Source organism: Dromiciops gliroides, chromosome X (assembly GCF_019393635.1).
Source record: "Dromiciops gliroides isolate mDroGli1 chromosome X, mDroGli1.pri, whole genome shotgun sequence".
Classification (NCBI taxonomy): domain Eukaryota; kingdom Metazoa; phylum Chordata; class Mammalia; order Microbiotheria; family Microbiotheriidae; genus Dromiciops; species Dromiciops gliroides.
In genome coordinates, this window is record NC_057867.1 from 78,851,828 (window position 1) to 78,879,176 (window position 27,349).

At 46.2% G+C, this 27,349-nt stretch overlaps 1 protein-coding gene across 1 annotated transcript in view; it reads right to left on the reverse strand.

Moving 5' to 3' along the window:
• The window catches only part of TMLHE (trimethyllysine hydroxylase, epsilon), a 100,172-nt gene extending 73,043 nt beyond the window's left edge, over nucleotides 1–27,129 (reverse strand). The window contains exon 1 of the mRNA XM_043974224.1: nucleotides 27,019–27,129. The gene's annotated coding sequence lies outside the window, so the exon portion shown is untranslated. The remainder of the gene's footprint in view (nucleotides 1–27,018) is intronic.
• Nucleotides 27,130–27,349: the final 220 nt, after the last annotated feature.

Below are 27,349 nucleotides of genomic sequence, written 5' to 3' on the forward strand. Positions count from 1 at the left end.
GCATCCCCAACTGAACCCGTGATCCTTTCCCACACCTCCTCCCCCTTTCTGAAACTTCCCTATTTCTGTCTGAGGCACCACCATCCTTCTCGTCTCCCAGGACTGGAACTGTGGCATTTTCCTCAACTCCTCTCGCTTCCTCACACCAATCGGTTGCCAAATCTTACCATCGGTACCTTTACAATGGACTTCTAGCTTTTATTTGGTTTGTCGAATTACGTGTAAAAACAATTTTGAACATTTGGTGTTTTTTTTTTAATTTTGAATTCTAAATTCTCTCCCTCCCTCCTCTCCCCCTTGAAAGGCAAGCCATTTGATATAAATTCTATATGCTTCACAATGGATTGCATGTCCCCCCCTCCTCTCTATTCATAGACACCCTTCCTTCAAGCCTTCATCATTTATCGCTCTGCAAAAGCCCCCTAATTGGTCTCTCTGTCTCAAGTCTCTCCCCATTCCATTCTATCCTGTTTCCAAAGCAATCTTCCTTAATTGCAGATCTGACTATGTCACTCCCCTACTCAGTTAAATGCAGGGGGTCCCTATTGCCTCTAGGGGTAAATGGCAACTCCTCTCTAGCTTGGAAAGTCCTTCACAATCATCTTCATTCCATGCTCATCCACACGTGACACTCAAATACTGGGCCACACTGATCTCTCTGTCATACACACACACACACACACACACACACACACACACACACACACACACACACACACACCCCTTCATCTCTCATCTGTGTTTTAACACTGACTATCCCCTATGAGTAGCTAGGTAGTGCTGCAGTGGAGAGAGGGCCAGGTCTGGAGTCAGCCTTAGACACTTCCTAGCTGTGTGGCTCTGGGCAAGTCACTTCACCCTGTTTGCCTCATCTCATCTGCCTCATGAGCTGGAGAAGGAAATGGCAAACCACTCCAGTATTCCTGCCAAGAAAACCCCAAATGGGGTCATGAAGAATCAGAAACAACTGAAATGACTGGACAACAACAAAAAGTCCCCAATGCCTCAAATTCCCTCCCTTCTCACCTCTGCCTGTACTTAGAGTGTAGTTAGTCAAGGCCAAGCTCATTACCATGAAGTAATGAAGAGAGAGCAGAGACCTTACTCCGAGGACGTACAGAATTCCCTTTAATTCCACAAACATTGCTAAGTTCCCACTACACATCAGGCACAGTGCTAGGCACAACAGATACTAAGACAAAGGACAGAACAAGCTGTATTCTCCTGAGTGTGTTACTCTAATAGATCTACAATCTTCTCAATCTGCATGTTCCCTCCAAAGATGTAGATTGTTACATAATTCATGCCCATATAACTCTTGCCCATGTCCTCCCATAAGTTTGCCACAGGGCATCCGCTTAAGAGAACCCATGTTCTCTTTCTCCTGACCCTGCAAGAATGTCAGTGAAACACATAGGTTGTTTATCTATTCCTCCTGGCCAAGTCACAGTCCATCTTCTTTTTTCTGGTGACATCCTTTATTTCTGTTCTGCTCTGGAGTTCCCTATTGGTTGTATGTTGGTGGCAGTCCACAGAGCTCTGGGCCTGGAGTCAGGAAGACCTGAGTTCAAATCTGATCTCAGACGCTTGCTGTGTGACCCTGAGCAGGTCACTGTCTGACTCAGTTTCTTCATCTGTAAAATGGGCATCATAATAGCCCCTACCTCCCAGGGTTGTCGTGAGAATCAAATGAGATAATTAATTTTAAAGCATATATATAGTAAGCACTCTATGTATGTTAGCTATTAGCTATTATTATATGTTATAGCCTATTCATACCCACCATGGGCCTTTCTAATACACCCTGTATATGACATATACTTCAAGTTCTTCTGAGTTCTCCCAGCCATATAATAACACTGGTAGAATACCGGTATTAGGAAGATGAGCCTTAGTTTCTCAGAGAAGCTTAAGGTCATCAAGGGAGCTTTGCAATGCACCCTACTCTCCTAGTGCTGTTTCAATTTGGGGCCTGCCTCACTGTCCATTTAGACTGCCTGTCCCAGATATGTACACTGAGGTCAAGCATCCAACTGGATGGCATAATCCGGGCAATAGACATACTTTATCCACTTGATTGATGGCCATGAGAGAACATCTGAGTGTCTTCCATCAAGCCAATACCCTGCTAAGTAAGCACTTGTGTACGTATGTGTGTATGTGTACACACACACATTTTGCATATATCTCAAGGAGCTTCCAGTGCAATGGGGGAAGATGCAAAATAAAGGGGAACTGCCTTCTTCCAAATGGGAGTTGCAGGAGCCCCCTAACGAGCTAAGGGTGCCCACCGGGCTGGAAGGCTGTGTATGTACCCAGGTGACAAGGCAGCTGGAATGCTATGGGGAAGTGCAATAAGTCAGAAGCAGAGCTAGGAGAGGAATGGTCGGTTGTACAACAACAAATGCTTCTGGTGATCGGCTACCTCTCAGCTGCTGCCACACGCTTATGTTGTTGAATGGGGTTAGTTAGCTCTCTTGGTACTCCTTTCCAGGTCCTGGCTCTAGATCTGCAAGGGACTGAAGAGGACACCTTGCCCAGCCCTCTCATTTTAGAGATGAAAAACTGAGGCCTGGACAGGTGAAGGCCCCAGACGCCAAATTCAGCATTCTTTCCTTTGCATCAATGGGAAATGTCTGCTTAGTCACCCCCATCCCCAGAGAGATAAAGACCAAGTGTGTCCAAAAGAGCTGTGCCTAGGAGGTGGCCCCGCTGAGTTTCACAGGAGGGGAGCTGCTGACTCTAGGTGAAGACATGAGGGACGGCCAGTCAGCCTGTGGACAGGAAACAGCTAGCAGACCCATTTGGTGTGAAAGGGAGGAATGTGACATAAGTATCGAAAGCTGGGTGGCAGCCAGGTTGGGGAAGGCATTAGATGCCAGGCTGAGGAGTTTGCATTGGATTCCAGAGGCCAAAGGGAGCCCCAGAAGACTTTGGAGTAGGGGGGCGATGCAGTGGTCAGATCTCTGTTCTGGGAATATCAATTTGGCAGCAGTGCAGGGGGTGGGCTGAATAGCGGTGGTCAGACCACTGACAAAAGGTGAGATGGAAAGGAGGGCAAGAGGCAGATATTGCTGAAGTTTGGGCCTGGGCCTGGAAAATCTAGGAGGGGCTTTGCTGATCTCTGCACCGCATGTCTCAGGCCTCAGAGAGCCAGTGGGAATGCCCCAGCCCTCTTCCCTTGTGGCTGTACTCCTACAAGGGCCATGTAGGGGCTCTCTCTCCTGCTTCCCAGGCACCCTGACACACTGAGGGGAAGAAATACTCATTCACTGATTGATTCTAACACTATGCTTCAACTGCACGGGGAGGGGAACATGGGTCCCATGGGGCTCGAAACTGTACAAAAATGGACTTAAGAGATATTTGCAGAAGTTTGGAACTGGGAACACATTTGTCCTGAGAAATATTAGAAATTGCGGTTAGGTTCCTAGGCCAGCCCACAAAACCCAACGGAGTTTGGGGTGTAGCAGCGATGCTGCACATTTACACAGAAAAACAGGAGCCAATAATGCTGCAGGAGCCGGCCATTGCACTTATCTGGAGGCTGGCTTTCAGCAACCTCAGCAATCCAGAACACCAGCCCAGGGAAACAGGAGGTGTACAAAAGATCCCCTCCCCCATCTTGCACAAACCGCTACCTAAAGTAGGGGAGGCCCTGAGGCCGTCATTTGGACTCAATTTACACACTATTTGAACAAAGACCTGGGTTCTCTAATTTCTCAGACTCCTACAGAGAGAAGCAGCCAATTAGAAAGGGGTGGGGGCGTGGGGGTGGGGCATGGAGAAAGGGTCTGCTGCTCTTGTTGGATGTGCTGGCAGCTCAAAAGGAAGGCCAGAAAGACTGCAAGGGAAGAGACAACACACACACACACACACACACACACACACACACACACACACACACACACACACACGTCTCAATGAACCCAGCAAGAGTACACACTCACTCTTGTTACCAGAGACAGAAAGACCCGTGGCAGGCCACAGATACATTCTAGGTGGGCCAAAGGGGCCAACCTTGGCAGCAAGCAGAGTTGTAATTTCAGCTGCCCCCCCCAAGAAAAATAAAAACTTATCCAACTACCAACTGATGCCTGCAGTTGCTCTGCCAGGAACAGAATCTTTCTGTCCACAATTAAGAGATAAAAGGCTGAAAATCCCCAGGCTCAGAGAGCTGATTCTCACTAAAATCCATCCAGTCAAAATGCAGAGCAAAGACAGGGATCAAAGTGTTTTCTTGTTTTCTCAGGAGATGGGAGGTGGGGTTCGGTGGCAAAGCACCCATGCCATCACATTCTTTACAGTTTTAATGGGGAATAGAGCAATCACTCTCTCCTCCTATCAGATGCATTTTTCTTTCCCAAGGACCACTAAGGTTCTCGGCCCCGCCTCCCAACACTAATCGCAGTTCCAGCTCAGGTCAGGGAGAAAATCCTTTCCTCCATGATCTCAGAGGTCAGCTGGTCCAACCCGTCATTTTACAAGGCCAGAGCAATTGACTTGCCCAAGAACGGTTATTAAATGGTGGGGGCCTTGAGCTAGACCTTTGGAATTCAAAACCCAGTGTTGTTTTCCAGTGTGTCATGCAAAGGACTTGAGACTACAGCACAGCAGTAAGTGAGCCTGGCTCTCAGTCGTCGGTCCCCCCCCCCCCCAGTTTCCCAGTCTCTACAGGGCTGCTCCCTGGACACACCATTGTCTCCACCTTTCCCGAGGCTCTCAGTACAGCTTGGGACTCCTGATTGACACCTCCTCTAGGCCCTCCGGCTAGAGGAGGCTGCCTTGGGCTGCTGGACTGTGGGGACAATTTTCCAGTTCTGTGCCAACCTTTCGCTGTCCCATTCTTTGTTCCTCGGGACCCCAGGGACCTGGTCATGTGCTTAACCCTTCTGGCTACCACTGGCTCACTGCTTGACCTTCAGCTCGGGTGGCCTCTCCCACAGGTGAACTATAGAATGAACACAGTGTTTCTCTTTCTCATAGAAGCATGCAGCTGCCTGGTCCCCTCGCATTGGTTCTCCTGCTCTCTAGGGAAGCACTTCTTTCAGGTTCTAGCCTTCCTGCCCCTAACTCTGCTCTCCGCCTTTCCTCACACTCACTCCTCTGTCTACATATCCAATCTGTAAGCAGAGTAGAATGTACTCTGCAAAGGGGCACTTTTCTTTTTGCTTTTATACCCAGTACCTGGTTAGCACCACCCCTCACACTCTGCAAGCATTAACTTAGTGTTCCCTGCATCCTAAGACTCTTACTGTGTGGCTGTGCTCAACTCACTTCAGTTGTCTGGGACCCCCTCCATAAAATGAGGAAGGTGGACTCGATGGCCTCTAAAGTTTCTACCAGCTCTCCGTCTCAGGCCCTTCACCACTCAGTGCTTAGCTCAATGACAACCACCCAGTAAGCCTTTAAAAAAAATTTGTTCACCCACAGAAATCGTCAGCATTTCTATACATGACCAACAAAGCTCAGCAGCAAGAGACAGAAAGAGAAATTCCATTTAAAGTTACTGTAGACAATATAAAATACTTGGGAGTCTGCCTGCCAAAACAAACCCAGGAACTCTATGAACACAATTACAAAACACTTTTCACTCAAATCAAATCGGATCCAAATAATTGGAAAAATATCAATTGCTCATGGATAGGCCGAGCTAATATAATAAAAATGACAATTCTACCTAAATTAATTTACCTATTCAGTGCCATACTACCTAAAATTATTTTATAGAGTTCGAAAAAATAATAACAAAATTCATCTGGAAGAACAGCAAGTCAAGAATAACAAGGGAACTAATGAAAAAAATGCACAGGAAGGTGGGTTAGCTGTACCAAATCTGAAGCTATACTATAAAGCGGCAGTCATCAAAACTGTTTGGTACTGGCTAAGAAATACAGTGGTGGATCAATGGAATAGGCTAGGCACAGGAGACTCAGTAGTAAACGGCTATAGTGATCTACTGTTTGATAAACCCAAAGACTCCAGTTTTGGGGATAGGAACACAGTATTTGACAAAAACTGCTGGGAAAACTGGAAGATAGTATGGCACAAACTAGGTATAGACCAACATCTTACGCCTTATACTAAAATAAGGTCAAAATGGGTACATGATTTAGATATAAAGGATACCAGAGGTAAATTAGGAAAGGAAGGAATAGTTTACCTCTCAGATCTATGGAGAGGAGAATGATTTATGACCAAGCAAAAGATAGAGAATATTATGAAATACAAAATGGATGATTTTGATTATATTAAATTAAAAAGGTTTTGTACAAACAGAAGCAATGAAGCCAAAATTAGAGGGGAGGCAGAAAGCTGGGAAACAATTTTTACAGCCAGTATTTCTGATAAAAGCCTCATATCTAAAACATATAGGGAACTAAATCAAATTTCTAAGAATGCAAGTTGGGGGCAGCTAGGTAACGCAGTAGATAAAGCACTGGCCCTGGATTCAGGAGGACCTGAGTTCAAATCCAACCTCAGACACTTGACACTTACTAGCTGTGTGACCCTGGGCAAGTCACTTAACCCTCATTGCCCCTCAAAAAAAAAGAATGCAAATCATTCCCCAGTTGAGAAACGATCAAAGGATATGAACAGGCAGTTTTCATATGAAGAAATCAAAGCTATCTATTGCCATATGAAAAAAACGTTCTAAATCACTATTCATTAGAGAAATGCAAATTAAAACAACTCTGAGGTACCACCTCACACCTATCAGATTGGCAAATATAACAAAAAAGGAAAATAATAAACGTTGGAGAAGATGTGGAAAAATCGGAACAGTAATGTTGTTGGTGGAGCTGTGAACTGGTTCAACCATTCTGGATAGCAATTTGGAACTATGCCAAAGGGCTATGGGACTGTGCATACCTTTGACCCAGTAATAGCACTGCTAGGTCTGTATCCCAAAGAGATCAAAGAAAAGGGAAAAGGACCCACATGTACAAAAATATTTATAGCAGCTCTCTTTGTTGTAGCAAAGAATTGGAAATTGAGGGAATGCCCATCAATTGGGGAATGGCTGAAGAAGTTGTGGTATATGAATGTAATGGAATATTATTGTGCTGTAAGAAATGAAGAGCAGGCAGATTTCAGAGAAACCTGGAAGGACTTACACGAATTGATGCTGAGTGAGAGGAGCAGAACCAGGAGAACATTGTACGTAGTATCAACAACATTGTCTGATGATCAACTGTGATACACTTGGCTATTCTCAGCAGTGCAATGATTCAAAACAATTTCAAAGAACTCATGATAGAAAATGTTCTCCACATTCAGGAAAAAGAACTGTGGATTCTGAATGCAGATTGAACCATACTGTTTCTACTTTTTGGCTGTTTTTTTTCTTTTTTTGAGGTTTTTCCCTTGTGTTCTGATTCTTCTTTCACAATATGACTAATGCAGAAATATGTTTAATGTGATTGTACATATATAACCTATATCAGATTGCTTTCTGTCTCGGGGAGGGGGGAGGGAAGGAAGGGAGGGAGAAAAATTGGAACTCAAAATCTTATGAAAACAAATGTTGAAAACTATCTTTCCATGTAATTGGAAAACAATAAAATACTTTTATGATAAAAAAAATGTTTGTTCATTGATCGATTTGATGGTAGAGAATGAAATGAAGCCTCATTCCTAGCTGGTATGGTCCTTTGTGAACCATCAGCTTTGGCCTCTTGACTCATCTCCCCTTCAACCTTTTCTTCCTCTTCTATAGTTAACCAGAAATGCTGTGAAGGCCCTAGACAGAACCTCTAATGGGGAGGGGGTGCATATTTCTTTCCCCCAGTGCCTAGCAGGAGTTGAACTGAATGGAACTGAATTGCAAATAGACTAAGAGATGGAGGCCAAAGTCCTAATATACAGGTATCACTCTAATTTGGATACACAAAGGACTCTGTCAAGATTTCTTTGTGGGAGGGGGCAGCTAGGTGGCTCAGTGGATTAAAGCACCAGCCCTGGATTCAGGAGGACCTGAGTTCAAATGTGGCCTCAGACACTTGACACTTACTAGCTGTGTGACCCTGGGCAAGTCACTTAACCCCCATTGCCCTGCAAAAAAAAAAAAAAGATTTCTTTGTGGGGGGATTCCTACTAGGGAAACTCTCTTCACCACTGCAGAAGAGCAACTCCTAAGTGGGCAAGCACTAACAAGTTTAGTCAAAGAAGCTGACCTCTGACATGGGTGTCCAGTAACACTGGGCTTGGGACATATCGAGGAATTAAGAGACTATTAAAGTTTAAACTGGCCAACTGGCTATCAAGAGGGACACACATAAGAAGTCAGGGGAGATAAAATTCTACAGCAGGAAAGTCAGTTGGGCATGGTTAACCTCAGCTAGGAGCTAACTCCAAAGGTCTGGAGTATAATTCCAAGAAAAAAAAACCCCTGACCCTCAGGAATCTTTGCCCACTCCCACCCCACCCCCAAATGGAACTTTCCATTGTCAGGTGGTCACCCCATCCAAAGCTTTGGGCTTTCCTCCATTCAGAGAGAAAGATGTCTCTAGGCCATTTCCTCCCCTGGAGGGGAAGTCTTTGACTTCCCTCTTGGTCACTTTCTCCAGTGCTCCAATAAAAACCCATCTTTATTCTAATTGGATTGTGTGGGAGAGTTGTCATTCTTTAGACCCCTAGGACCCCCAGCACCTATTTCCCATGACACCAGTCTGAGGGGTGGCTCTCTAACCATCTGGCCATAGGCTAGCTTTCAGTTATTCATCACATTTCTTCAGAAGAACTGGCACTGGCACAAGTCACTAGACCTTGCTGAGTCTCAAATCCCTTCTGTCAGAAGCTGGAGGAGTGGCATTGAATACATCCAGTATGGCCCACACAAGACCATTGCTAAGAAATGGCTTTGGAACCCTGAGAGGGGCTCCATCCATCCCTCTCAGGCTCAGCTTTGGGGATCTCAGGGGTCCTGCCCAACAAGCCCTGCTGTCTGGGAGAATCTCCCCAGCCAATTATTATTATTTATTTTTATTTTTATTTTATTATTTTTTATTTTTTTGCGGGGCAATGGGGGTTAAGTGACTTGCCCACGGTCACACAGCTAGTAGGTGTCATGTGTCTGAGGCCAAATTTTAACTCAGGTCCTCCTGAATCCAGGGCCCGTGCTTTATCCACTGCGCCACCTAGCCACCCCCTCCCCAGCCAATTAAGTAAGGTCTGTGGTGATGGCTGCACCCAGCTCCCCTTCCCCCCAGTGTGAATCAACAGCAGGACCCAGGTGGTCCCAGGCTCCGGCCCCCAATGCCTGCTCTCACTTGACCCAGATTAGAACAGTTAGACGTGGATCTGGGGGAGAACAGAACTGACTGCATTTTGCCCTATATTTGCCGTTTGTTACTATATTTCTTTGTGTCTCTGGGAGATGCCTCTTTGACAAGGACTGAATGTGTCCTTGTGTACTTCCCTTCCCCCAATCACTTTATGGTTACAAAAGAAAACTCATAGCGTTTGAATAGTTCCAGGAACTCACTCCCTTCTCTTTATCCTATCGAAGAAGGCCCAGTAGGAGCTTAACAGATGCTAATTAACTAACTGACGGATAAAGAAGATACTGTTTTCTTCTTTCTGCTGTGAACCGGCTAGTTAAAGGACACATTCTTTCCTTAGTAGAACAATTAAAGCATCCAAAGAAGTATCTTTTCCTGCCCTACATGATCTAACCCCAGACTTCTGGGTAAGAAGCTGCTTTTGTTAGGCTGTGAGGGGCAGGTAGCTTGGGAGGAGGGAATCTCTATAGGCATACATGTTGATTGATGGCTGGCTGGAGCATGAATGCGTGTGTGCGTGTGAGTGTGTGTGTGTGTGTGTGTGTGTGTGTGTGTGTGTGTGTGTGTGTGAGAGAGAGAGAGAGAGAGAGAGAGAGAGAGTGTGTGTGTGTGTGTGTGTGTGTGTGTGTGTGTGTGTGTTGGATCATCTGTGGGATGGTGAAGCACACATACCCATCGCCTCTTGAGTGGATAAATAACCTACCTGCCTGAGAGTAATGTACCTGTCTGTTGCCTTCTTCTGGCATCCGCTAAGCCAAAACCCCAGAAGATTCTTGTAATCGAGCCTAGTAAAAGCCATTGGCTTTGGGTGTCCAATCCCACTGGGATCCCAGTGAACCTGTTTCCCCCTCCCTTCTTGTCTTTCCCTTCAGTAAAGCTGGCTTGCTCTCCTCTCTGGCTCCTGACTGCTGTCTGCCTGTGTCTCCAGATGTCCCCGTAGTGAGCACACTTTGGAATCCCCCAAACCTCACCCCAAACCAAGGCATTCCTTTATTGGGCAGAAGGAAAGACAGGACCTGAGAGGAGAAGAGCTTTGTCTGAAGTCCCACCAAGACAGAATTAGAACCCCCGACTTACAACTGCTTCTCAAACCAGGGCTCACTCCCTCCAGCCCAAAATGTGAGGGGCCATTAGAGTCCAGAGGTGTTTCATCCCATGCCACTGGGTTGCCTGGGAACCCTGATGTCAGGCCATGTGACTCACTCCAACTCCGCTAATGATTCAAGGACCCCCTTTCTTTTTTTGTTAAACGGGAATCTCATTCCCAGAGGTTTCAGTAATTGCATGATCACAGTCAGATATTACAGCACAGCATAGAATTTCTGTACTTAACTATGACCCTGAGTCATCCAGGGACTGGGTTCATCAGGATGGGGGAGAAGGAAAGGGAGATGTCCTGTGAAGAGGGAAACAGAAAGAATGCATGACAAACCTTTCCAACAAGATCATTAAAAACAGTTTGAGTCCACATGGCAACAGGCTTCGGTACTTTGGAAAACTTCTTTCTGCGAAACAACTAGCTTGTGGACAATGGAGGGTAAACAAGGTATTAGGGTGACTGAAAACAAAATGGAATAAGACTGAGCAGGGGAAAGTAGGTCCCAGGGTAGGAGTATGAGGGCTCATTGAATCTCTGAGCTGGAAAGGGCTTTGGAAACTCTGGAGGCCATCTGTGTCTATATATACCCAAACTCATGGCCTAATGGTTAGAGTGCTGGCCTCAGAGGCAAGAAGACTGGAGTTCTAATCCCTCCTCCACTGGTGGCCAATCATTTCATCTCTCTGAGTCTCAGGGTGTGAGGGGCCTGAACAGTTGTTAATCTGCATTGGGAGGAGTTTTCCTCCCTCCCTAGAAGTCCCTGTATGGATGAAAAAAACAGGTCCAGCTCAAAACAACCCCCAAATGACCTCCCTTTCAGGCCTGTTGTAAATCATATGAGCATGCTTCTGCAAACCTTTCTGTGCTTTCTAAACATCAGCTTGGAATGTCCTCCACATGGAAATCCTCTCTAGTGACAGGGAACTCACTACCTCCTAGGGAGGCTGGCCCCTTCCACTTTTTTTTTTTTTAAGTGAGGCAATTGGGGTTAAGTGACTTGCCCACGGTCACACAGCTAGTAAGTGTTAAATGTCTGAGGCCGGATTTGAACTCAGGTACTCCTGAATCCAGGGCCGGTGCTTTATCCACTGCGCCACCTAGCTGCCCCGCCCCTTCCACTTTTGAGGTGCTTCTAATTTGTAGATTTTCATTCCATCAAGTCGACATTTGGAGAATCTATGAAATTTTCCATACTTGCTCCTCCTTCCGCTGGGGCTAAGCAGAATAAGGCTACTCCTTCTTCCAAAATTTTAAAACAGCTAGTGTGTGTCCCATCCCTCCCCCCTTTTCTTCCTCATGTGACTTGGGCTACATTCTCCACACACACACCCCGATCCTGCCTGCCCTCATCTGGACACACTCCAGCTTATCTGAAATTGAAGAGGAAGAAGTCTCAGAGGCCTAGTTGAACCTGTAATTGGACAGGAATCTCCTTTACGATGCCAAGGTCCTTCTTTGAAACATGGTACTGAGAATTAAGGACAATCCCCCAAATACTGTCTGATCGAAGCAGGGTACGGAGCAATCGTCATCTGTGGTCCTATAAGTTCTGGCTCTCAAGAAAGTCTAAAAGTGCACTAGCCATTGACCACACCACATCCCATAGTGGACTCATCAAGAGCTGGCAGTCTTCTAAGACCCCAAGACCTTCTGCATGGGAACTATCATTTGACCAGGCCTCTCTGATCTTGTACCTGAATAGCTGATGTTTTTAGCCCAAATGTAGGACCTGACATTTATTCCCATTATATTCCATCAGATTAGGTTTAGTCTGTCATTCTAATGGTTGGAATCATTGTGACTCCTGAGTCAGTCATCCAACACACTTAGTTACCCCTCCTTGCTTTGTTTCATCTGAACATTGGCCAAGCATTTGTGCCTCCATCCAAGTCAATGACAAAAAAGGATAAGGACAAAGCCCTGACATTCACCTTCTTGAAACTCCCTGCCTGCCTCTCCTTTCCTACCTCTGGAGATCCCTTTGACTTTGGATTCAGTTCCCCTGAGATGTAGGTAGGGGTTTTAAGAGCAGTTGACCTCCCAGTTGTGACAACTTGCCTCTTGAAGCTAAGACAGAGTCACAGACAGGTAGAAGAAAAAGAAGATGAGTGGAACAGAATGAAGAAGGCTTTGAAACTATTTTCTAGACTCTTGGTATTTGCTCTCTTCTTTCCCCAACGGAGAAAACTGAAAGCCAGGGCAGGGGAAGAACTTGCCACCATAGCCAAACCCTTCCTGCTGTATCTTTTTTTTCCTCCTTCCCACTGTATCTTGCTCCCTTTCAAGTCATTGGCTCTCAGGCCTGTTTCCTCCTCTGTGAAAATGTGGGTAGTAATGATACTTAGACTATATCCATCACTGGGTTACTGTGACAAAAGCCCTTTGGAACCCTTAAATCCCTACATCAATATACATATGCTTATTATGATTCCGAGTCTGGGAAGTGCCAGCTGGAGGGGGTGAGAAGTAGGCTGCCTCCATTGGCATGCCCACCATTAGCTCATCCCAGCTCAGGCCTAAGTTCACCACTGCCCTCTGGTGTCTGAGGAACCTCCTTACTCTTGATGGATGGGGCCCACCCTGAGCTTCACAAGGAGGGAGGGAACTTTTGACAAGGTTTTACTGCTTTTTAAGGGAAAGGGAAGAGCAGCCAGGTGGCACAGTGGATAGGGCGCAAGGCCTGGAGTCAGAAAGACTCATCCTCCTGAATTCCAATCTGGCCTTAGACATGTACTAGCTATGTCACCCTGGGCAAGTCACTTCCCTGTTTACCTCAGTTTCCTCACCTGTTAAATGAGCTGGAGAAGGAAATGGCAAACCACTCCAGTATTTTTGCCAAAAACAAACAAACAAACAAAAAACAAATGGGGTAACAGAGAGTTGGATATGACTGAACAACAAGAACAACAAGGGGAAGGGAACAAGCATTTATTAATCACCTGCTGTGTGCCAGTACCACACTAAACACTTTACATATATTATCTTATTTGATCCTCACAATAGTCCTGTGAGGTTGGTGCTGTTATTATCCCCACTTTACGTATGAGAAAACCTGAAGGTGGGAAAAATGAAGCCATTTGCCTGAAGTCAGGAAGACTCACCTTCCTGAATCCAAATCTGGCCTTAGACACTTACAAGCTGTGTGACCCTGAGCAAGTCGTTTCACCCTTTTTTCCTCAGTTTTCTCATCTGTAAAATAAGCTGGAGAAGGAAATGGCAAAAACAACAACAACAGTGGAGTTACAGAGAGTCAGACATGACTGCAAATGACTGAACAACAAGAAGAAATCATGGGTTGATGGCTTGCTAATGAGAGTACACAAGGCCACATCTCCTGCTTTTCTCCTTAGATAGCATTGCATCTCTTCTGAATTCCTAACAACGACAACAACTGAACTCCCTTAGAGAATGTTCAAGCCCTTAAGATCAAGTCAGGCAATCAGCTCGCCAAAGCTGGTGAAGGTCCTACCAGAGGGAGCCATGTCAGTGACACCAGCCCCTTGAGGGTTACCCTCAGAGGATGTGAGGTGCCATGCTTGGGCTCCAACTCTTTGTGACTGTTGTGTTGCTGGCCATTATGGAAACTTTTTTAACCATGACAACTTACTATGTTCCAGGCATTGGGAGAGAAAAGCAAAAATGAGAAAGCCCTTGTTCTCAAGGAAGACCATTTTGCTAGGAGAAAACACGGCACAGATAAGTCATACTTAATTCATTCAACATGAATACAAAATCACTGTGGAAAGGGGTGGTCAGTACTAACCACTGCTAGAGGCAGGAGAGCCCTCTAGAAGGAAGCGGCACTTGTGGGAATCCTTGAAGGGAGCCAGGGGCCCCACAGTCAGGAACCAGGCTTTGCAGGTCATCTGGGCCAACCAGAGCAATTTCATCATTGGATCAATGCAAGGAACAAAGTACATTCAAATTATAGGGGTCCCTGAGATTGGAGGGAGGGCCCAACCTAGGGCTGAAATAGGGTAAATGCAGGATACAGTTGATTCCAAAAGACCAGATTAGATCTGTGGGACAGTGATATAACACTGGACCTATCAAGAAGATAAAGTACTGTGTGGAAATCCATGAAGCAAGGTCAAAAACACTTGGGTAAGGATTAGTGGAAGGGGAAAGAGAAGAGAGACTGTAGGTAGAACATGTCACAAGCCATCCAGACAGGAGCAAGCAAGGGAGGAAATGGTCCAAAAGCACAGCCCAAGACAGCAGGATATGATCATGCTAAGAGGCCAGAATTACTGGATATTTGGAGAAGGAATTTATTTTTCTCCTAAAAACAGAACAGAGAAGATATTCCTGACTTAGTAATTCTTCTGTCCTTTAGAAAACCAAACTGCAATAAAGGTGGTTATTCTTGTGGGCATGATTCTGACCAGTGTGGCTGGCCAGGGAGAAGTGACAACAAACTTGGGAGAAAATGACCTGGGTATCTCATCTTCGCAGCCCCATCAGACAAGGATCAAAATTTCAGAAAAGTAGTCAGAGAAAGTGGTCAAATGAAATGACATATGTCTAGCAAAGTACTATAAGAATTCCATCTTAAAAAATAAAGGCGAGGCAGGGTCCCAAGGCTTAGGACATCACAGGAAAAGTGAAATAGAGAACAGAATTCCAACAGCCCCAAAACAAACTGAGTGGGGAAGAAAAGAAGGAACTGTCTAAAGAGATCAAGGGGGTTACTCAGGGAATGCAGCAACTGAGTCCAATTTTGAAAATACATATACAGAGGATGGAAGCAAGTGGGGAGGTAGAAAGCATGGCTCTATCCTGTAAGAATGCCGGGAACTTGAAAACACAGAAGGAGCTGGGTCTGGCCATGAATGGATGCTAAGGATGTCCAAAGCACTCTTTGAGCTATTGGGGGGGGGGGTGACGAGAGGAAGGCAGAAGAAGGGCCAGCACCACTACTTGGGGGAAACAGTCTGGACACCATGGGTGAGGGAGACAGAGCACAGCTACTCAGCTCCTATTTGACTTCTGTTTCTTCAGTAGAGGGGGGTGTTCAAACTGAAAGGGCTACAATCCAAGTAGTTAACAGACAACTTTATCTCAAGATCAAGGAAGTTATAAAGAGAACACCTAAGTGTCACGGGAATTTAAGTCCCCAGGGGGCCATGAACTAAGGACTAAGTTGTTGTGTGTGACCTTGGCAAAATAACAGAGAATGGAGAGGTGCCACAAGGCAGAATAGGAAGAAGTGTGGGTCTGGTTTTCAAAGGTGGGGAAAATGGAAGAAGTTTTCAAACTACAGGTCTACGTGCTTGACTTGGATTCTTGGTGAATTGGGAGAATGTATTATTAAAGGCTTGTGAGAAGGCCCACATCAGGGAAAGGCCTGATGAGAACAGGAGAAGTGAACAGACAGGCTTTCATAGCCAATTCGCTGCAGTGGACCACATTTTCACAGTAACACAGTTGACTGAGTGGTAGAGAAAATATAAGACCCTTCAGTGTTCCTTGACTGCACTGGACTCAGTAGAGCAAACTTTAGTCTTTGCGACTCTCCTTAGGAAAAGTGAGACCCTGCTCAGTGGGGACTGAACAAGCTGATCATTCTCAACCTTGAAATTCTATTATTCTCATTGCATTCTTCCCCCCAGGGGAGCTTCCTAGAAGATTCAGCACCTGAAATAACTCTGAACTCCTGAACATTTTCACGGCATCATCTGGGATATTGATCAAGCATACCCCCATTCAGGAGAGAGAGAGAGAGAGAGAGAGAGAGAGAGAGAGAGAGAGAGAGAGAGAGAGAGAGAGAAAACCAAAGGATCAATTCTTTTGAAAGAGAAAGATAGGTGGTTAAAATGAATGGAGACAAAACAAAGAAAATTGCAAGAATGTTAAAAATGCTAAAAGCAAATACATACAGTGCAACAAACTTCGGACTATACAAAAAATAGATAAGGGCATGAAAGAGATAACAAATGAATATTTCCAAAAGAAACTGAAACAGCTTATCCAGAAGCTGCCACATTAAAATCAAATCACAAACCCAAAGACACGCATGAACGCTAGCAAATATTTCAAAAAGTCAACAATTCTTTTGTTGCAGAAACTGTTTTTGAAAAAAGAGAGAGAAAGAGAGAGAGAGAGAGAATATTATGTTCTTCTCAAGCTCCAACAGTTTCAGAAAGATGTTGATAAACTGGAGAAAGGCTACAAAAGAGCAATGGCCTTGGGTTCCCACCATAGGAGGATCACTTGAAAAACCAGGAGCTGTTTAGCTTAGAGAAGGGAAGACCGGAGTGGGAATAATAACTGCCTTCAAGGGCTGTTGGGTAGCCCCAGAGAGAAGAATCAGAAGCAAAGGGCAGAAGTGGAAAAGAAGCCAATTGAGGCTAGATTGTGTTATAATGAAATGAAAAAAAAAAACCCAAGTATGATCCAGGCAAGTGATTTATTCAGCAAGGCATGCAGTTGCAAAAACAAATCAGACCCCAGGCTCCCAGTAGCACAAGAGGCCCTGAATCCTGGTTTCTTTATGGGTAATACACGATTTGGAGGGAGTGATAAATAGGATGTAAGGATTAAGCCATCTGGTTTCTTTTTGGTAGAAGGGATCTGGAGACACTCAGGGAAGGGGTAGAGGGCGATTCTTGTGCTTGGGTGATAGTCAGGAGGGGGACTAGTCTTGTCAGGAGGGGGACTAGTCTTGTGAAAGTATCAAAATCAGGTGACTCACATGGAGTTAGACCTTAACTTCACAAAATGGTAGATAAAGGCAAAATGGAGGCACTCATGTTAACGTAACAACTGCAAGAACAAAATGATTCTTGGCACTATCAATCAACCAATCAGCTAAGGTGCTATACATGGAGAACACAGACCAAAATCAGAGCTGCCATGGGGGAGGCGTGGGGGGCTGGAAATGGATATATACACCAAAATCAGAATATACAAGGTAAATCCAAAATAAAAACAACAGAATTTGTAGGGGAGGCACAAACAGCTGGGGGGGAAACAGGAAAGGCCTCATAGCATATTGGCATTTGAGCTGGGCTTCAAAAGGAAACTAAGGATTCTGAAAGGTAGAGATGAGGAGGGAAGGCATTTCAGGCACATGTACAAAGGCAAGGAGATAGGAGATGAAATGGTGTAAGAAATAGCAACAAGGGGGTGCAGCTAGGTGGCGCAGTGGATAGGGTACCAGCCCTGGATTCAGGAGGACCTGAGTTCAAATTCAGCCTTAGACACTTGACACTTACTAGCTGTGTGACCCTGGGCAATTCACTTAACCCTCATGGCCCCACCAAAAAAAAAATAGCAACAAGGTCAATTTGTGTAAGTCTAGAAAGCAGCAGGGGGCAATGGGAAGAATACTGGACTTGTGCCAGTCCCAGGACTTGAATTCAAATTCTGCCACTGGCACTTACTACATAATGACCTTTGGGCATCCATTTCCTGTATAAAATTGAGGTGTTAGGTTACCCTTCAAGGCTTCTTACATCTCTATATCTATAGATAGCCTGTGATCCTGTAGGTTGGTTAGACCTAAGCTTGGAAGGACTTTAAAAAGCAAACAGGAATTTGCATTCCATTCTTGTGAATATAAGGAGTTTATTTAGCAGAACCATGACATGCTCTGAGCTCTGCTTTAGAGATATCACTTTGGCAACTGTGTGGAAAGGGAAGAGACTTGACCCATGGAGACAATACACAAGCAAGTCATTTGGAAGATCTACAGGAGAGCATTGGCCATGTGAGGAGGTAGAAGTGAAAGAATTTGAGAGATGGAGTTCAAGACAACTCCAAAGTTATGAACCTGCATGACTGGAATGATGGTTGCACCCCTGACAAACAGAGGGAAGGGAAGAAGAAAAATGGAAAGAGTTTCTCTTTAGGATATGTAGAGTTTGAGATGCCTATGGGACATCCACTGAGAGATATCCAAATGGCAGTTGGTGATTCAGGACTGGAGTTCAGGAGAGAGGCTAGGGCTGGATAGTTAGATCTGGGACTCATCTGCATACAGATAAGATTTGAATCCATTGGTGAGAGTGCAGCAAGAGAAAAGGGCCCTGAGTGGAGCCTTAAGAGACACCCACATTTAGGATGTATTAGATGGCTGATGATCCAGCAAAGAAGACTCGGAAGGAATTATTAGACAGGAGAACCAAGGGAGAACAACATCACCAAAACCTAGTGGGGAGAGGGTATCCAGGAAGAAAGGATGGTTAATAGTGTTGAATGCTACAGAAAAGACCTGAGCTGAACGGAAAATTTGACTTTCAAATACAAGACCCTAGAGAACCATAAAAAGGTAAACAGGAAAAGAAATTAAGAGGGATGTTAAAAGGTTAAACTGTTTACATTCCTACATGGGAAAATGATACATCTAACTCATAAGAACTTTCTCAGTATTAGGGCAGATGGTAGAAATAAATTTAGACAGAGGGCACAGGTGGGAATTGATTATGAAGGGATGATATCTGCAAAGTATTTATTTTTTGTTTATCTCTCTTTGTGGGGTGGTTGGAGTTGGGTGACATGCTGGGGGTTGTGCAGTGGGTGAGTGTCTTGTGTCTGAGGCTGGATTTGGGCTGGGGTCCTCCTGCGTCCAGGGTGGGTGCTTTGTCCCCTGTGTCATCTCGCTGACCCATGATGACATCTTTAGGGTTAAATTGAGGGGTTAGAGGAATGCACTGGGGGAGGGGGAAAGGGAGAGGTAGCATGGGGTAAAATCCCATGGAAGAAACCGGAAAGGGTAGAGATGGGGGAGGAGCAGGGCAGTAAATGATCTTTACACTCATCAGAATAGGCTCAAAGACCTTAATCTCATCAGAGTTGGCTCAAGGAAAGATTAACACACACACCCAATTGGATGGAGTAATCTATTTAATATGGGCAGTAGAAGAGCCTAACACTCATCAAAATTGGCTCAAAGACCTTAATCTCATCAGAATTGGCTCCAGGAGGGAATAACATACACACTCAATTGGGTGGTATAATCTATCTAACCCTGCAGGAAAATAGGAGGGGAAGAAGATAAAGAGGGAGGGGCAAAAGAAGGGAGGGCAGATTGGGGGAAGGGGCAGTCAGAAGCAAATCCCTTTCTCTATACACTTGCCAAAGTGATGTGGTAAAGCACGGGTCTGATTGGCTATCCCACTTCTGTCTCTATATCTTCAGGGCCTAGCACAGAGTACCCCCACCTACACACACACACACACACACACAGCATTTAGTCTGGTATACAAAGACTAGTTTAGATAAATTAAATGCCAGGTTTCAGTCCTAACTCAGGTAAATGTTTACTAAGGCCTAGAGTAGTAAGGTTCTGGTCTGTGCCACAGATCAGGGGAGGAAGGAGAAGTACCCACATGGCTGAATTCTCCTATCCTTGAAGTATTATCATTTGCCTAAAAAGATCTGAGGAACTTTTCTCCTTAGCTGATGAAACCATGTCAACAACCATCTTCTCCCACTCTACCCTGCCTTCTTGACAGAATGCTATCAAGCCTAGCTTGTCTTCCTCCAGATGAAAAGGTCAAAATATAAGTACTGAATAGATAGGAGACAGCAAAACTCTGGTTGAGGAGGGCCTTTGAGGGAGTTTGGCTCTTCATTCCTTGTGGCCTCTGGAGTCATGGAGCTAGAGTGAGAAGGGGCCTTAAAAACCGTCTAGTCCAAGCTGCTCATTTTACAGATGAAGAAGGTGGAGGATTTGTCTGTGGTCACACAACATGGTGATCAATGGCAGAGCTAGGATTGGAACCTTTGCCCGCCAACTCCCAATTCAGCTCTCTTTGCTCAAGGGGACTGACTAGCTTGGGGTGGGAGTTTCAGGAGCCACACGGCTTCAGGCACTGGTTGTCCTCAAGTGAGCAGGCCAAGGCCTCCTGATTGTCTACAGGCCGTGCTTCCATCATCTACACTTTTGTTTCTGACATAAAATGGTGGCTTTTTATGTCATTTCACTGATGTATCATCAGAAACAATAACTAACAGGCAATTCATTTTCATGAAGTTTCACCTCCAGCGAGAAACAGGAATAAGCGGGGTAACATGAGCTCAGTCCAACATAGAGTATGGAAAGTCAGTTTCAGAGCAGGAAAACCCAGATTCTAGGCTCTTGGGGGTAGCTAAATGTGGTTGAAGCCAGGGAGACCTGAGTTCAAAGTCTGCTTCAGATACTTCCTAGATGCATAAACGTCATTTACAGAAGGACCCAGGTCAGAACATGTCTTCAGTTTCTCACCTGGATGGCCACCTTTGGGATTTCTCTGACTTTTCCACATCAGAGCTTCCCATCCCAATCCCCCTACTCTTCAGCTTCTTTTTGTGTGTTTTCTCCCCATTGGACTGAGCTCTTTGTGGGAAGGGACTACCTTTGCTTCTTTTTGTATCCCTAGTGCTTAGCACAGTGCCTGGCACATACTAGGAGCTTTAATAAATGTTTATTGACTGACTCACTGCTGTAAGCCTCAGTTTCTTCATCAGTAAAATGGTGATAGTAAGGATAGCACCTACCTGGTCAAATAAGATAATATATGTAAAGTATTTGGCAACAAACCTTCAAGTGCCACCTAAACATTAGCTATTCTCATGCTTGTACATACAGGCTGACCCATCCTCTTTTTTTTTTTTTTTTTGGTGGGGCAATGGGGGTTAAGTGTCTTGCCCAGGGTCACAAAGCTAGTAAGTGCCAAGTGTCTGAGGCTAGATTTGAACTCAGGTCCTCCTGAATCCAGGGCCGGTGCTCCATCCACCCCATCCTCTTTTAAGCTCTCGGTGTCCTAGGCAGCTCTCTGAGGGTTGGTTGAAGGAGTTTACATACTGGGACTGTCCTATTGCACTTAAATCTGCAGTCTGCCCTCCCCCAGCCAAAAAAGCACTTACTTTCCTGGAGTGCTTCAAGCTGGAAATGGAGCCTTCCTGAGAGAGAAGTCTAAGCATCAGACCCTGACCCTCCAGGCCTGCCATTTTTCTTTTTTAGCATGAGGCTGTGGGCATGAGGACTTTGCAACTCAGTTATGTTTTCACGGTTAGAAAAGGTGTCCTATTGTAGCAGAACTTAGGCAAGTTCAAGAAGCATTTATTAAACGCCTACTATGTGTAGGGCACTGGGAGAAGTTACAAAGATAGATAAGATATGACCCTGCCTTCAAGAAGGTTAAAATTTCTCAGGGGAAACAAGATGAATACAAGTAACAGGAAAACATGGCAGAACATGAGACCTGCATGAAGTATAAAAAGACTTGGAAGATTTCATGGGGAGAGAGCTTTCCCTCCAACAATGGCAATCAAAGAAGACTTCATGGAGGCGGTAGCATTGTAGGTATAGGAACCAAGATGAACAAATATGGAAGAGCAGGTTACATTAGGCCAACACCAAATAAACATGAAAATCTATAAAGTGAGACAAAGATGGGTGCACATTACAGAATGTCAGGATGTCAGAGGCACAAAAGATCTTAGAGACCTCCAGGCCAATCCACACTCAAATGCCACAGGTCTTGCAGCCTTTGCCACCTCCAGAGGCCAACCACTCTACTGTGGGACAACTGATTATTAGGAGTGATGGGCCTCAGTCTAAGAAGAGCATGCTGATTACTGGAATGGTCATGAAAGACATCACCAAGTCACAATCACGTTTCTCCCTGCCACACAGGAGGATATCTGGGAGCAGTGAGGACAGTCTAGAGCAAGAGCCCCCCTAAGGGTGGCGGCAGGACTTTTAGTAACAACTCTTTGTTTTCCTCCATTCTACTTCATCTGATTGATCACAGTCAACTGTTAACACTTCTGAGGATAAACTTTACCCAGGAGAGCAACAGGTTTAAGAAAAACTAGGATCAGCAAAACCTTGACAAGGTCACTCTGTAATTCTCAGAGTACAAGCTGGCAGAACATAGTCTACACAATGTCCCTACGAAGCCACACCTCCTCCCTTCCCACAGGAAGATTTTCTGGTCCTTGAAGAAGATACAAGGATTGTCTATAATGCTCTTCTACACAACTATCTAACTTGTGAGTACAAAGAAACAAATTTGCAAAACCAAACTGGAACAGAAAGAAATGTGATAGAACCAAGAACATTCCTGAGATACCCCAATCATGGGAAAGAAGGGGAGTGACTAACATTATCAATATCTTCCACGGCTTTTAAAAAGGCTCAACCCCAACGAAGAGCCAAGAGACACGTCTAAGACTTTCTCCCTCTCTTGCTGCCTCCGGCTTGGAGAGCTTGGTGGGAACCAGCTCACCTTCTCTCCCCTTGGGCATCTGCTTGCAAGTGGGCTCTGCTGGAGGGGATGGATGCTCTCGGAGCCCATTTCCAAGGAGGCCCTAGCTCTTCGACGGGATAAGGAATCCCACGCCCCCAGAAAGAATGCCCAGCCTGGCTTCGGAGAAAGGTATCTGTCTTGTTCTAGCCCAAAGCTTTTGAAACTGTGGGTCTTGACACCACACGGAGTCAACTAACTAAATGTGGGGGTTCTGAAAAATCTGACAACAATATAAGGTTATGTATGCCAATTTTACATACTTATATACCACAGGGTTGTGTAAAGATTTCTCAGGCAAAAAGGGGTAGAGACTGGAAAAAGGTTAAGAAGCCCTGCTCTAGCCTGGCTTTGCATAAGTGCTTGTCCAGCAAGTTCAGGCCTGACTTTGGTCCCCAAATTGAGCTGAAGGATAAGTGCATCTGCTCCCTTCTGTGGACAAGTCTTTTCTGCCTGTGATGTGTCTATTACTATGGGAGGCTCTTCCTAATATAAATTCCTCACGATTTAACTAATTCCTATTTTGATGAATGATGGTTTACATATGTTTTTGAACTAAAAATTCTCAAGATTATCAATGATTATTTTAATTCTACATGCTTAATACAGTCATGTTTCTGTTTTCAAGGAGAGATCTATAAGAGTGAGAGATTATCAGGACTTCTAGCCAAAGCAAAAAGGTCCCAATTTCTCTTTTATATGTGTAAAAGGAACCCAAGGCCAGGGTAGGCTTATTTCTCACAATTCTGAAGGGAAATTACAACACAGAATTTTGAAAGAAAGAAGGGCCACTAACACTGTGGAATGTGGATTTCATTTAGTGGGCAACGGGCGGCCAACGAAAGCCCACGAACAGTGGGGGATGTAATTGAAGGTGTGTGTAAGGAGCATTGAGATGTTCCTAACCAGCGGGAAGGCTGGACTAGAAGGGGGAAGAGAGTGGAAGCAGGAGCACCTACTGGGAGGTTATTGCAATAAAATGGGTGAGAGGTAAGGAGGGTCTGAACTTGGCTGGCAGCAGGAGAAGGGATGGGAAGGTGAGGGTTTGAGAGCTATTAGCCAGAATCCTAACCAAAAAAGTTGAGGCTGCAACATGGCCCAGATCAATGGGCTGTGAATGGACGGCTCAAGGAAGAGAGAGATCAGAAGGACGGGCCCAGAAAAAGAAAGAATAAAAAGGGGAATTGTTTTTTTTTCTTTTGGTGTTTCTTTTGTAAACTTTTGGGAACTTCCATAACTCCTTCTGCATACCTGCAGAAGCTGCCTGGGGGAAGGATGCAAGTACCAGGCTGGGGGCGTGGACTAAGGGCTACTTCCCCCTCCCATGCCAGGCCCTCCTTCATAAATGATTTCATAAGTCAATTCTCCTGTCTAGGGTCAGAGATTTGTAACTGAAAAGGCCTTTCGAGGTCATATAATTCAAATTCGGCATTTCAGACACAGGTCCTGCAGCTCTCATGGGGATTATGGGGCTTCGGGAATTCACATAACTAATCAGTGGCAGAGACAGAATTTACACTCAGGAACTCTTGACAAATCCAGAACTCCTCCAATGGTTCCAGGTTGGGAGGTCAATGCTTCTCTTGTGCTACCAGGCTAGAAGGGACAGCCACATTGGTCTCTGGTTGCAAAGGGGGGCAAGGAGTCATGGCCCTGAGCCTCTGGAGTACATCAGTAACTTGGGGGCCCAACTAGGGAACTAAATGGAGAGAATAAGACTCTCACTCTACCAAGTGAGGGTGACCTCAGCAGTGTTCCATTCGAGCCACATCTTGGGGTTTAGACCTTTCAATCATGCTGTCTAGCTAAACAGGAAATGCTGTCAGGCCACATCTCAGCCAGCTAGACTCCAGCCTCGAATTCCTTACTGCTACACTGGCCCAGGGCTTTGAGTGATGGAATGTTGATTTATGAACAACTGGGCTGGAACCCATCACATAGAACGGCAGTGAAGTAGAATGTGAGTCAGGAGACCCTGCTTCTAGTCTCAAGTCCATCACTAGCAAGCTGGGCGACCTCTGGGCTCCCTTCTCTGGGCTTCACAAAATGAGAAAGTACCACTATATGGTCTCCAAAGTCTTTGTCACCTCCCTGTTCTTTAGTCTCCCTCGCTACCTGTCTGTTTAGCTGTTCAGTCAATTCTTGGGTGCCTAGTTTTCTCCTGCTCGTTATCTCAGAGAGATCACACATTGCCATTTCTTTAGCCATCTGATTCCTCTGCAGAGCCCTACAACTGAAGGCAGTGCAGTGGAAGTGCGAAGAGGGGTGGACTTGGAGTTCAAGGTCCTGCATTTACATTTTGACTCGGCCTCTTCCGCTGGTGTGATTTCCTTGGCAAACTGCTTAAGACTCTTTGGTCCTCAGTTTACTCATCTATGAAATGACCTTTTACCCAAGCTTTAGTTCCATATTTACAGACCCATCCCTTGGTCATGTCATCTTGATAGGCCTAAAACCCAATCGATCAAACTCTCTACCACATCCCCAGGATATCTGTCCAAATGTTCTCAGTTTTGGAAATATCACCATCAGTCTTTCAGTGCCCTAGAAGGGAAATCTTGCTGGCATCCTTGTCCTTCATAGTCCATTACTCCCCACTTCCCACTGATAAGGAATTCTCTGCAGATTCTCTCAAGTTGTCCCTTTCTCTCTATTCACCCTGCTATGGTTCAAGCCTATTCCAACCCTACCGGAATCTGTACAAGTGCCTCTCCTCGCTGCCCTCCAAGACTTGGCTCCACTTTCAATTCATACTGTGCCAGGGGAAGCTAGGTGGCACAGGGGATAGAGCACCGGCCCTGGATTCAGGAGGACCCGAGTTCAAATCTGGCCTCAGACACTTAATACTTACTAGCTGTGTGACCCTGGGCAAGTCACTTAGCCCCAATTGCCTCAGCAAAAAAAAAAAAATCATACTGTGCCACAATTTCATATGAAATGGCCCAAAGCACCACTTTAGGATGTCAACATTGGCTCCTAATGGCCTGTCGTGGACATCAGTGCCCTAGGCATGGGGACTCTACTAGGTCTTCTGGGACTTCAACCAATCCAAGACCCAACAAACATTTAGGAACAGCAAGGATCCATATTAACTGGTAAATTTACACTTGAAAAGGGCTCAGTACCTTTCATGAATCCCTGGGATATGGCAGAACCTTTGCCTCCTACGGGCTGCCCTCGTGGGGATTTCCTGCATATCACAAGTTCATCTTCTACCTCCATTGGAGCTTTTCTTCTGCTGCTTCTCCCTTTCTAGAATGTTCTCCCCTTCTAGAACATCAGTGGTCCCCACCTCTATCTGAAACCTCCATTTGCTTTGAGATCCAGCTGGGAGTCCCATCACTTTTCTGAGCTGTTCTCCTTTCACAGGTGTGCACTTGGCACAGTGCTTGGCACATGGCAAGTGCTATGTAAATGTTAGTGATTATTGGCATTTTCATTCTCATTGGCATATCCCACTTGGCTTTTAAGCTGTTCTACTGTAAGTTGGGTCTGGCACACAACATAGCTGATGGAGAGGTATCCCGGTGATATCTTGATTCCCTCCTTTAGCCTCTACATTCCTTGCCAATATCCGTACCTTTCCTACCCTTTTTCCAATTCTTGTTACCACCAGTCACTGTTCAATTTTGCAGACCGGGCTATTTTCATCGGAAAGATTGGGAAGATGGCTAAAGGGGGTGGGGAGACTGTCAGTGCTAAGATTAGGAAGTGATCAAATGGGAATGACAAGGGAGAAACCTGTGCCTCCAGTTGGAGGGAGCTACTTGTAGAGAGGCCAGGCCCTGGCAGGGAATGAGGCCCCTCATCTTAGCAGCCCTTGTCACCACTATGCGCTGAGTGCAGACCACTGAGGAGAACAGGCCGCCTCCTGTCTCAGCAGACAAGAGTTAATTAAGCATTGGCTGATGAAGGTGAGGCCTGCTCACCTGCGAGGGCGGACAGAGCCTCCTTCCCACCTTTCCAAATAGCCATTTCTTGCCTTTCTCCCCTCCCTGGGTTCCACACTGTGCTGTGCTCTGCTGTGCCGGGGTCTGCCCTGGGTCCCCTCATCTGGGAAATGACGGAGTTAAACTCGATGACCTTTGAAAAGTCCGCCCCGGCGCTGGAGCTCACAACCTGGGGCCCCGGGGCCCTCGGTCTCGGGGCCCCAGGGTGCAGACCATGGCCAGAGCTTGCAGCAGGCTGGCCAGGGGCGCCCCCGGCCCATCTTTGCTCTGCGCTTGCGGGCAGTCCTCCTTCCCCCCTCCCCCCCCTCCCCGCCTTAGCCGGCGCAGAAGGAGCCCCTTCAGGGGCGGGAGGGAGGAGCAGGCGCCCCCTCCCAATCCCCAGCCCCCCAGGGCCGCCCCCCCAAGCCCTGCCCCGCCCCGAGCCCACCCTGTCTGCGGTCGGCACCCACCTGCGCGGGAGGCGGCGGGCGGGCGGCGGGCGGCCCCTAGGGCACCAACGGGAGGGGGAGGGCAGGGGGAGGGGGAGGGGATGGCGGTCCGAGATTTCGGCCCCGCCCCCACCAGCTCTTTCCGGCCACGACGACTAAGCGGCCCTTCCCGGGCTCCCCCGGGCCTGCGAGGGAGAGAGGAGGGGGAGAGGGCCTAAGGGGGCCCGCGGGAGGGGGTCGGCTCGCCACGTGGAGCCTGCCAGGTCCGGGCAGCGCCGCGCCCCCCGCTCCCCTCCCCGCTGTGCCGCGCTGGCACTGAGCTAACACTAGGGAATGGCAGCTCTGCGCGCGC